General features: G+C 36.6%; 1 non-coding gene across 1 annotated transcript; it reads left to right on the forward strand.

The window, feature by feature from the left end:
- Positions 1-7,026: 7,026 nt before the first annotated feature.
- On the forward strand, positions 7,027-7,234 carry LOC129401175 (small nucleolar RNA U3). The gene has a single exon (XR_008628128.1). It is a non-coding gene; the product is annotated as a small nucleolar RNA U3 (small nucleolar RNA).
- Positions 7,235-12,045: the final 4,811 nt, after the last annotated feature.

Genomic DNA, 12,045 nt, shown 5'->3' on the forward strand with positions numbered 1-12,045 from the left:
TTAATTTTACATTAAAAAAAGCAAACTACTCATTCAATCTACTTTCTGCTCAGCCAAGAAAGATCATTTTCCAAAGTAAGAGCTAATCACTGATCCCTGCACAATTAGTTCTGCACCAAGAATCCTCAGGAAAATATGAGAGTTTCAAAAATATTTCCAAAACTTTCTGGCTTGATATAGAATGTCTCAAGAAAAATTAACATGGCAGTGATAAAATCTTAAGCAAGTGTAGCATTCCTTTGAGAACAGAGCAAGTAGAACACTGCTTGCAGTTAAATAAAATGAAGAATTTTTTTAAGTTCCTTGTGTGCACAGAGAAATGAATAGCTCAAGATGGGTAAGCATACTAGGAACAAAGTCAAATGCTAAGCCAGCAACTCTCCATTCATTTGTTTTCTTCAACAAGATCATGTAACTCAGAAATAATATGCCACATCTTTAACAATTATACTGCATGAATAATAAGCAATCAGATATCGCTCTGTCCATATGCAAAACAACAATCTTTCCATTTATAAGCATTTTGATTGAATAAGAGACACTTGAGGAAACTGCTTCCAGCTGTTTCTCTTCTTAATGCATTTCTAGGACTAACTTTTGGTTCTACAGGTCACCTGGTTAAGTCAAGGAGTTTCCTATTTTGATGAGGATAGATGTTGAGTTAGAAAGTCTGGATCTTATGAGTTCTCTGAATTTAGGAAAATATTTTCATTATTCTGTGATCCACTTCCCACTTTACTAAAACAATATTGAATCAATATTTTCTAACACAAGTGTTCCGGATAATTAATAATTGCTTGTGGTGTAAGGAAGGTCTACACATGGCAGGAGGTACAACGTCGATGGATTCTGGACATTATATACCAATATCATTTCTTGGTCATGGTTATGACCCAAAATTACTTTCAAAAACTGATTTTATGTGGAAAACTGAAAACTGTGTCTCTAAGGCCTTTGCCAGCACTAACTTTACAATAGTTCTTAAATGTACAACAACAGATTTGAAGTTTGTTTTATGTTGGTTATGTTCTTCACTTGTTCTCCAAAGTCTCCAAAATGGTTCTATTTATCTAAAGAACCTTTACTACCTCTAACCCTAACACATCAATACAGCTTAGTATTAAATTGTCTGTCCAATCTGTGGACATTGACAAGTCACTTGAACCTGTCAGCTGAAGTTTCCCTGACTATGAAATAGAGATATGGCAACATCTATGTTTCAAGATTGCGTCTAGACTTAAGACAATACACACACACATATACACACACACACAATTTGTGCTTTTAAAAATTTTCTTCCAATTTGTTCCTTTCTATCACATCCACCTTGAGTCACTGGAAACAAACATTTGAAGTCATCATTTGCAAAGTGCATGAAGACTGACATCACTCTTCAGGATGAATTTGGGTCAAACATTCAGACCTTACCAAGTAATCCTCTCCTGGGATAGTTCCTATTTTTCAATTGAAAATTACTTAAGAAAACAATTACTGTGAACCAAAAGAAAAAGAAAACACAAAATAAACAAGCAAAAAAAAAAACACTGAAACAACTACAGGCATTTCTCTGCCAAGTGGTAAGTATTGACATTTTTTCTATCGATGGAAATAGTTCAAGATCTTGAAAAACAAATACCAGTAAAAACTAACAACATCAAATTGGCAATATCTTCTTTTAGATTTTCTAAAGATATTTTAAACTAGAAGATGCATTTTTAAAGTGAAATTCTCATCTTTCAGCAGGAGCTATTATTTTAGTAAGACAATGCTTACTGCTAAAAAGAGAAAGCTTAATGGATGAATATTGTGGTAAAAATGATGTCCCTCTAAATAGATTTTTAAGAGAAAATTACAATTCAGTAAATTCTCTTCCCTCTCTTGTACTCTTTGCATTTCCATTCTTTACTGTCGCCAACTCTGTAAGACACATTCCCATTCCAGTTATTATTCTGTTCATCTTTATAACATGGATGTCTTTTTTACTCATGAGACTTTATTTTGGAGGAATAGAGGTTTCTAGATCCTAGGTTTAAAGTCTAATTTGAGTGCAATTTGGAGCCTTCCTATGTCAAATTAATCTATCTCTAAAAGTACAATGTAATAAAATAGTATAGATATTATTAAATCTCAATAACCCAGAGCTATACAAATGTATAAGAAGGGGCAAAGTTTTTTCCTGAGGCTGATTGTTCTGAAACAATAATAATACTTTTTTCATTAAAGTCAGTAAGTCAATACAAAAGAAACCCTGTATTTCAAAGAAAGCGTACCTCCAGGGAATGTTTATCAAACACTATTCATAGAATTGTAGCAATTACCATAATTGATTTCACCCATGTAAAGTCAAAAAAATCAAAGAGCTTTTAGAATAGTATTCCCTAAACTAAACTACATGGTGCATGTTGTTACATAATAGTTGTTTTAAAAATATTAATACATACTGGCATTATCTCTGAAAAATACTAATTGCCTTTTGAAGGATTATATTTTATATACCACATTAAAGAAACATTGAAGACCTGTGTAAAGAAGACTAACTTTATTACAGCATTGTTTGGAAAAATCATGGTATGGGACCTAAATCTATTTATTAGCTACCTCATTTTGGTGCACTTATGCTAGTCCACATGCATGCACATACACACACACTCACAAAGACACATCATGATCACTCATTTTATAAGTACAATGTACACTTTCTAGTACAGCTTTCCATATGAAGCTTCTCAGACCATCAAAACATTTTAACTCTATCTTTATAGCCTGGAGACACTATTATCTGAGAAGAGGCAACCTATCACCTATTTGGAAATACCAGCTACTTTCTGAGTTTCAATATTCGACTATCTGGCCCCTAACAACCCCCCATCCCCTTCTTGTTTTCTTTGCCAGGCTTAGCAAATAATAGCACATCACCAGATTATGTTTGTTGCCCTGTTTGCTTTCCCAAAATAACATGTCCCACACTGTAATGTTATTTGTCTCTGTAGCCTCACTATAGTGACTAAATCTGCATATTTTCCATTTTTTCTTTTATTTTTGCCACAAAATATATTGGTTTCTTCATGAATAAGTGACTTGTATAAGAATCCTCAAACCCCCAATCTCATCCTAACATACCACACACTTAACATCTCTCACATATAATTCTTGTACCAACCTCCTGGTAGGAGCACCTTTGCTTTTGTGAACAAGTGCTTTAAGTTAGGCAGCAGGGAGCTCAGAATCAGATTTAAATGGATTCAAGAAAACAAGAGAAACATAACTTTTATTTGTTTGTATAAAGCTAATCCTGCCACAAAGGTATGAGGATTTTCATTTTTGAGACTGCAGCTTAGAAAACTAAAGTAGCTTTCCCATAGCCACGGAACCAAGAAATGGCATAACTAGGGTCCAATTCCTACATTTTATAACTTTTAAGCAACTCCTTTTTGATTTTCATAATATTGTCGTGTCTTAATTAGATATCATGCCAATCAAAAATAGGATACCCACAAAAAAAATCAAAATATAGCTATCTCCAGACATATGGTATACATTGGTGCCAGCAGATCAATGCCAGGCAACATCTCTAGATAAGAGAGATGAGGCTACAGATAAAACCATATAGCTACCAGGAGGTGGTCATATAAAACACAGAAATTCTCTGTCCCATGGTGCCCTTTCAATGTGACAATTTGCAGCGCTGGAAAAAGCTCAGACTTTGCCTCAGCCAACCTTCAGTTCAAATCACTCTTTAGTTTTGTATGATTGTCAGTCACCTACCATTCCAAACCTCGACATTCTAACTATAAAGTAGGAACACAGTGCTGTTTCTTTAAGGGTAGCAGGAGGATCCAATGACTTAAAATGTGTAAAACTGCTTCCCACATATCTCTGGAATCCAAATGATATTCCTTTCATTCCCCTACATCAGGACCAGTTGTTTCTTATAAAAGAGCTATCTTCTTAAGCAATTCCTGTTTCTGGATGGGGAATACCCCTGTTGCTTGATGCTAGCATAAGGACTAATTCTGGCTATTAATATTTGACCTTGAGAAAATGTGGGAGGTTGACAGTAGATGGTAACCTATCCTTCTTCCAATCTGGTTTTGAACCCATGGGCCAGAGATAACATGGAGCTTTGTGCAGAAAGAATGCATGTGCTCTAATGTGGGCTAGAGCCAGGCCACGGAGTAGAAGGGGCCTCCAGACTGTGAAACTCAACGCCCTTCACCATCCCCAGAAATATGCTGGTAGCTGTGTGGTCCTGGACAGCTATCATTAAAGTATTTATCTCTCTCTGCCCCCAGAGCTCCCAAAGCCAGTTAAAAAACCAAACTTCCTGGCAAGACTCAAATAGAACATTAAGATAGGGTCCACAATTTGGAAATGTGAGGCTTGGTAAAGACCCAAAAAGGGAACAAACAGGAGACTCATTTATTTAATATTCTTTCCACTAAAGGGATATCTTTGCTGCCACCGTTCTCTGGAGCAACCTAATAAAGCCTCTGTAAAGTAATCTGACTCCACACATTGAATGCATATTGATTTCATCAGTAATTATTTAAAAGATTCAATTAAAGGTGAAAAGGAAACAAAGCAAAAGCGTATGAAAATACTAGGAAAGTTCAGATCCAAACACTACAAAACTGGAATTTTCAACCTTCCTCAAATGTGATATGGATCAGAATGTATTAGAGCCTATCAATTATGTCCTTAGGAAAGTTCAACAAGAATAAAAAGAAAACAAGGTATTATTGAGAAATGTAAGAAAAAAAATATACAACAAAAATGGTGCTTTCTCGGTTCTTCAAGAAAATATTTTCCCCCTTAATGTTCATATCTATTAAACTTTTCAAAAAGCTACAGATATCAAGAAACTGGATTTCATGATTCCTTAATTTATTTCAGACAATTTGCTTTTATATTCAGTCTTAGGTCCTATGCTGAGCTGCAAAAAAAAAAACAGAATTATGAACAAAAGTAGATATCCTACTCTCAGAAAGCTTAAGGCTCTTTTGTTGTTTTTTCTTTTTCTTTCTTTCTTTTTGTGTGTGCAGTACCAGAGATCTAATCCAGGGCCTCACACACATAAGGCAAGTACCTTATCACTGAGCTATATCTCTAGCCAAGAAGGTTTGAATTCTGGAGCTGGAGAGATTGTACAGCAGTTAAGCCTTGCACACAACCGACCCAAGTTTGATTCTCAGCACCGTGAATGATGCTCCATGAGTCATCCTGAATGCAGAGCCAGGAGTAAGCTTTGACCACCACTGGGTATGGCCTAAGCATGCGTGCATGTATACACACACACACACACACACACACACACACACACACACACACACACAAAGTTTCAAATTCTTATTGTAAAGATATTTAACAATCAAACTATGATTTCTGTAAATCTTTGATTACAGATATGTGAATGTTATAAGTAAAGAGGACTTGATAATATGAGGAAATATTGACCAACATGGGAGTCATAGCTTTGTGTAGGCTCAGGGATGTGACCAAGCAATGAAACACACGACTAATGTGTGTGAGGGAGACCTTGGGTGTAATTCTAAGTAATAATAATAGTAATAATAATAATAATGATAATAATAAAAAGTAATAATAGTGTAGTAATGAGAAAAATTCCACATCATCACTGATTATCAGGGGAATACAAATGAAAAAAATAAATTTTATGTCAGCCTGCTGAGAATGGCCTATATTTTAAGAGCCAGAAATAAGCAGCCATGCCTGACCTTTGCATATCAGCAGGTCCATTTGCACATCTCCCAAATATGTGCTTGCTCTCCCACCCTCTCAGGTTAAGCTTAATCTTCTGGCTGACATCTCCACAGCCATTTTGGAACTATGGATAGGTCATGACAGCCTCTGCATTTGACCTGTGTCAAATCAGCGGTTCCACATTTCAGCATCCACAGTTCTTGTCATCAAATATCACACTGCTTACAGTTAGACATCCTGCTACTGGTGCTGATGGACAGGGAAGTAGCAACTCCCAGACTAACCCTTAGAAACTCCCATGGGTCTAATATAAACACCCACTCTCAGCATAGCAGGAGCACATCAATCCCATTTGGAAAGATATGCAGAAGCCCAAGTTTAATGAGTAAAAACAATAATACAAAAGTTCAACCAGCACTAACCAAGTCCGTGAATTCTCAGAGAATGACTTTAGTGACATCTTGATGAGGATGTTTAATGTTCTCAAAGAAACAATGGCATAAGCAATCAGCAAGACACAAAAATGCCAAAGCGAGAAAATTCAGGAATGACAAAAATGAACAGTTTAGTAAGTGATATAATAAATTCAATCGAAAATCTGAGCAGCAGAAAAACAAGAGCTGAGTTAAAGATCAAGGAGCTCCAAGGTGAGATAGAAGAACCCTTGAGAAAACCACAAAAGATGGATAAAAGTCTGAAAATAAATGAACAGCATACTAGAGAACTACAGGATGAGTTCAAGAGGAATATAAGAATCATTGGGGTCTCTGTGGAACAGAAAGGCAAATTCAGTGAAGAAACAATAATTAATAGATCACAGATAGCAAGTTCATAGAGTTGAGGAATACAGGCACATAGATACAAGAGGCCTAAAGTGTCACAGAAAAAAAACAGAATCAAGTAGAAAAACTCGGGGCTGGAGCAATAGCACAATGGGTAGGGCATTTGCATTGCACATGGCTGATCCGGGTTCGATTCCCAGCATCCCATATGGTCCCCTGTGCCCCACCAGGGGTAATTCCTGAATGCGTGAGCCAGGAGTAACCCCTGTGCACGGCGGATGTGACCCAAAAAGAAAAAAAAAGTAGAAAAACTCCAATACATAGTGTTCTCAGAATGACAAAAGAGAAAGATAGAGAAAGAACACTGAAAGCAGCAAGATAAGGAAGAAACTTACATACAAAGGAAAGCCCATAAGATTCACAACAGATCTGTCAAATGAGACTCTACAAGTCAAAAGAGAATGGAGATACATAGCGCAAAAACACAATGAATGAACACATAATCTAAGAATATTTTTTCCAGAAGTCTATACTTTTAGGGATCACTTCTACGGTTTGTAATTAGAATAGGTTCTCTGATAGTGTAGAGCACCAGAAACCAAGAGGAAGAACATCCTCCCCTGAGCAAGAAGCCAGTACTAGGTGTTGCTTTTGCAACTGCCTTTAACTGTTGACAACCATTCTTCTCTTCCACGGGATGAGGAAGAGGGAGAGGATGCAGTCTGAGTGATTTCTAAAAAAATAAATATAATTAATTATTTTTTTTAAAGTTGAAAAATTACTTTGTCCAACTAGAATACCATACCATCCATATTTGACAAAATCTTCAGGAATCGGTAACAACTTAGACAGCTCATAGATTTGAAATTAGTTTTGAAAGAAACCTTAAAGGAGTTTCTTTAAAAGACAAGTCAGGACCAGAGAAATAGTATAGCAGGTAGGGCACTTGCTTTCTACGTAGCCAACCAGAATTCAATCCCTGGCATCAAGTCCCAACAAGGAGCAGTCTCTGAACTCAGAGGCAGAAGTGTGACCTGAGCAAGGCCACACAAAAGATAACCAAAGATAGGACAAACTTCTCAGCACTTGGCATTGAGTATGGTACTTATGTTTCCCCTGTATGAGATGAGAAAGGTTTGTTTACTCCAAGCTTTGTTTACTCCAAGAGATTTTATACATTTTCAATAATAAATAATCTTTCATACTTAAGCATGTAGAGCCTGGCAAGCTACCCTTGGAGTATTTGATATGCCAAAAACAGTAACAACAAGTCTCACAATGGAGATGTTACTGGTGCCTGCTCGAGCAAATCGATGAACAACAGGACAACAGTGACACAGTGCTACTTAAGCATGTAATCCAATATGTTATAATATTATAATATAAAGCCAACATTCCCTTTTGTAGGGAAAACATACTTTTATATTTTTATAAGTATAAAACAACTATTCATATTTCCCCTAATATTTAGTTCTCTTAACTCATTAAAATTTACATTTGTATAATCTATTTAATATAAACTTAACATATATGAGCACAAAATTATTGAACTTTTTAATTTATATACCTGGAAAATTGTATAGTTTAAAGTGTATTTTATCCATTTATCATTGATTTACAATTTTATGGAATTTCAGGATTTTAGATCTATTCACCTATATGTGTGTAGTGTCACTCACTCCCACAATAAACTTTTTAAAAAGAGAGAAGTCTCTCATCTTTGGAATCAAATAAACAGTATGAGAAGTAAAAAGTAGACTAAATCATTGGAACTTAAGATTTTTGTCTAAGAACTGACGTTACACTGGAGATGTGAGGGGTATTCTTGGGACTCTGGTGGAACAAAGGGGGTTTCATGGTAATGGGTACAGTGTTAGAATGGTACATGCATGAAAAGTATAAACAACTGTTACGTGAATCTCGGTACCCCAATAAGAATGTTTTAATTTGTGTTTTTAAAAGTTCAGTAATAACAAAAACCAGCAGGGATAAAGAGAAAAAGGAGCCCTTATTAATTGATGGAAAAATGGGAATTGGTTCAGTTTCTGAGGAAACAGTATGAAGAACTCCTTTAAAAACAAAAAATGACATGATCCAACAATTTCACATTTAAGTTTCTATCCAAAGGCCACAAAAATATTAATTTGAAAAGATATATGCACAACTATGCCCATTGAAGCACTATTTACATTAGTCAAGATCCAGAAACAACACAAGTGCCAAAAGCCAAATAAGTAGATCAAGAATATGTGGTATATAAACACAATGGAATATTATTAAGCTATCTACAAGAAAAAAATAAAATCTTGACTTTTACTAAAACATAGACAGAATAGAATGGGGTCAATGTAAGTGTAAGAAGTCGGAGGAGGGGCAAATACTAGATGATCTCACACATATGGAGCACGTGAAAAACCAAAGCAAGAATTGAAATTACCAAGGGATCATAAGAGATCCAATGGAATATGGTGTTGGACTATTTGCACTTTGTTGGTGTCTATAAAGTGGTAATATTCTAATTTTAAAACAAACTTTTATACTCTTGTAAATGCTATCTTAAATATTTTTAAAGAGAAGTGACTCGGGAGCTAACATCAAAATGATAAGAGTGTTATCAAAAGTGTATTAAAAGAAACAGGTATTACAATAACTCATCAAATTGACAGAAAACTGAAGGAGTATTTTCTGAAAATATGGGAATCAAAGGAAGCTAGCAACAAAAATGCTTTGAGTTAAAATCATATTTGTTGGATGATATGCCACTGAATTCACCAGCGAAGCCTCACTGTCCCTGTCTTTTTGTTATTAATTACAGTTTCAAAGTCTGGTGTGCGAACCACAAATGAAAAACCTTAGACCAGTTTTCCAAAAAGGAGTTTCCTCTTCTATTGCTTTATACAATGAGAGTCCCCAAAGTATACTTACCTTGGAAGTGTAGAGGGAGGTAGAAATAAAATGCTATTTTTTAAAGTATGTCTAACACAGAGAACAAACGGAGTAAAGCACTGCTGAGAATAAGAACCAAATGTGCAGTGACCCTGTGCCTGAAGGGCTGTGCATCCCAGGCCCCTCATCACTACTGAGGCATCACTGCACCAGTTGTACGAGTGTTGACAAGCCACAGTGGAGCTGCTTTCTGAGACTAGCAATGAATGAGGCAAGGAGGTGGCCACAGCTTAGGTTCTTTCCTGAAACAGCTGCTATTGAAAGAGTGATCAAATGTGCGACAAATGCTTCCATTTGTGGGGGTCTCTGCAAAGTTATCTTATACCTAGTCCTCCCTCTTTCATCAGCGGGGGCCTTCCTTTTGGCAACATCACAAATGATCCTCTTCCTTCAATCCTATTACTCAGACTCATGGGTAAGGAATCTCCAGAACACTCCTCCATAATCCTCATACACATAAAATCCATCTCAAAATTTGCTTCTCTGGAATTTCAACTCAACTCAGCTGGGCAATACAAAGGATACAGGAGTCTAATAATGGAAAATAATGGCTACAGCCATAATGATGCTGGATGTTGGAGAGACAGGTGTATATCATTTTAAAGACTAATTTTCTTAGAGTAGGCATGAGAGTACAGGCCTTTTTCACTAATCCCTTCCTGCTAGATACTTCCAACTTACCTAGTGTTCGGAAGGAAGAGAAGTCATTCTTAAGCATGCTGGCCCCCAGTAAAATTGAAAACTTTGTTCTTATTGCATTAATCACCACTGCCCCTACTACACCTACCATCAGTACAGAGCATGAATTGCTGTGAATGGCTGCATCCAAATTCCAGACTCATAACTAGAGCAGATGCCTTAGCTCAATTTTCCTGTTTGATTCTCTGTGGCCATATCACGAAATTTCCACAAGTGAATTCACTTTATGGCCTAACTCTACTCCCTCCCACTCTCCTTTTGAAGCTGCTGCCTCCCTCTGAAACTGCCAAGAAGCTTGATTCCAAGAGTGGAGCTTTTCAAAGGTGACAGATGAGATGATGTCATGGCACTACAGTAAAAAGCTCTTTTTCCCAGAGAGTGGTTTAACTAATAAAATTAATTTCCCCATTTAAAATTTAAAATCAAGACAAGATGTCTCGATTTTTCAATAAAAAGTTTGGCAGGAACAAAGGAAGTTATTTGCACATTCATAGAGATGGTTGAGAACCAAAGTGCTGACAGGGCTTCCTGACACCACTAGGAAAGACTTGCTTCCTTCCCTCCTCGACTGGTGGCAGAGAGAGCTTGAGATGCTTGTCTTTCAAGAGGGCAATGGACAAGGTAGCATGCAAGCTTCAAGTTCCTGCAAGTTTCATGCAAGTTTTCTGCACTGGTCACTTGCCTTCTAGGATAGTTAAGGGAAGTCATCGAATCATATCCATCCTCAGTGAGGATCTGGGGTGACATGACTGAGTCCCAACTCTCTATGCCATTGTGGCAACCATTCGGCAGAGGAACTTGTCTAAGTCTCATGTATGCATTCCTGACAGTTGCTCTACAGAGTTCCCATCTTTCACTTTTTCTTCACAACTGACTTCTTAGCATTTCTACTGCAGCCACCAAGGCAGAACTGAATTGTGAAGAGGGGCATTCCTGTTTCCCACCAATTAGCCTCCCCACAGCTCACTTTTGAAGTGATGGCTATACATTTTTCCCAGACAATGATGAGGATATTAAATTTTCATACAAGTCACAGAACCCTGAAAAACCCAGAGACTTGGAAAGAGTTAGTAAAGGAACTGTTTCCCATAACAGTACACTTATCTACAGAATACCCTTGAAAGTTTTATAACACATTTGACTGTCAGACTCATATCACAGTGATTTCACATTCACTGGTTTATGTGATGCACATATTATTGTCCCATTTTATAGATGAGAAAATTGATAATCACAAGGAAGTTGAAGATGAAACTACCAACTATTTTTTAAAGCAATCTACATGCTAGAAACTGTGTGGAAGTTTTTCTATATTACCTTTAGATCTTTAGAATAGCCCCAAGATCTAGGGAATTTAGTTCCATTTCATATTTTATAAAAGAATTTTGACATTGACAAGACCAATGAACTCACAAAATTGGCCTCAGAGCTGTACTTATATCAGGTTGCCTTCAAACTCTTACTCTTTTCTGCCTGAGGGTTTACTTAATTTTTTCCGCAAATGACTGTTGCAGTTTGGTTCAATTACTCCTAAACTGCCCTTCCAAATTTGAGTGCCTAAGAAATTCTCTCTAAAAGTATATTTCTTTTGCCCCTGTTATGGCCACAACATATCTCTAAAACACCAAGAAAGAAAAGGTACCAGAGTTCACATTTTCATTTGGCATCAAAACAGGGAATAAGTCCAATACTTTTATGACCATCATTGCCATCTTTATTACTCTGCCATTATCATCATCATCATTGTCTTCATCAAATCCTGTCTTTGCGGCTCCCTCAAGCACTTCTCCTTCCTTAGTGGGCATTTTTCATACCATGAAATAGATACGGTCTTTGCTTTTGAGTTACATTTTGTGGTGATGTTCATTAAGAATTTGGTCTCGAGAGTTAGTTGATA

This window comes from Sorex araneus, chromosome 1 (assembly GCF_027595985.1).
Source record: "Sorex araneus isolate mSorAra2 chromosome 1, mSorAra2.pri, whole genome shotgun sequence".
NCBI lineage: Eukaryota > Metazoa > Chordata > Mammalia > Eulipotyphla > Soricidae > Sorex > Sorex araneus.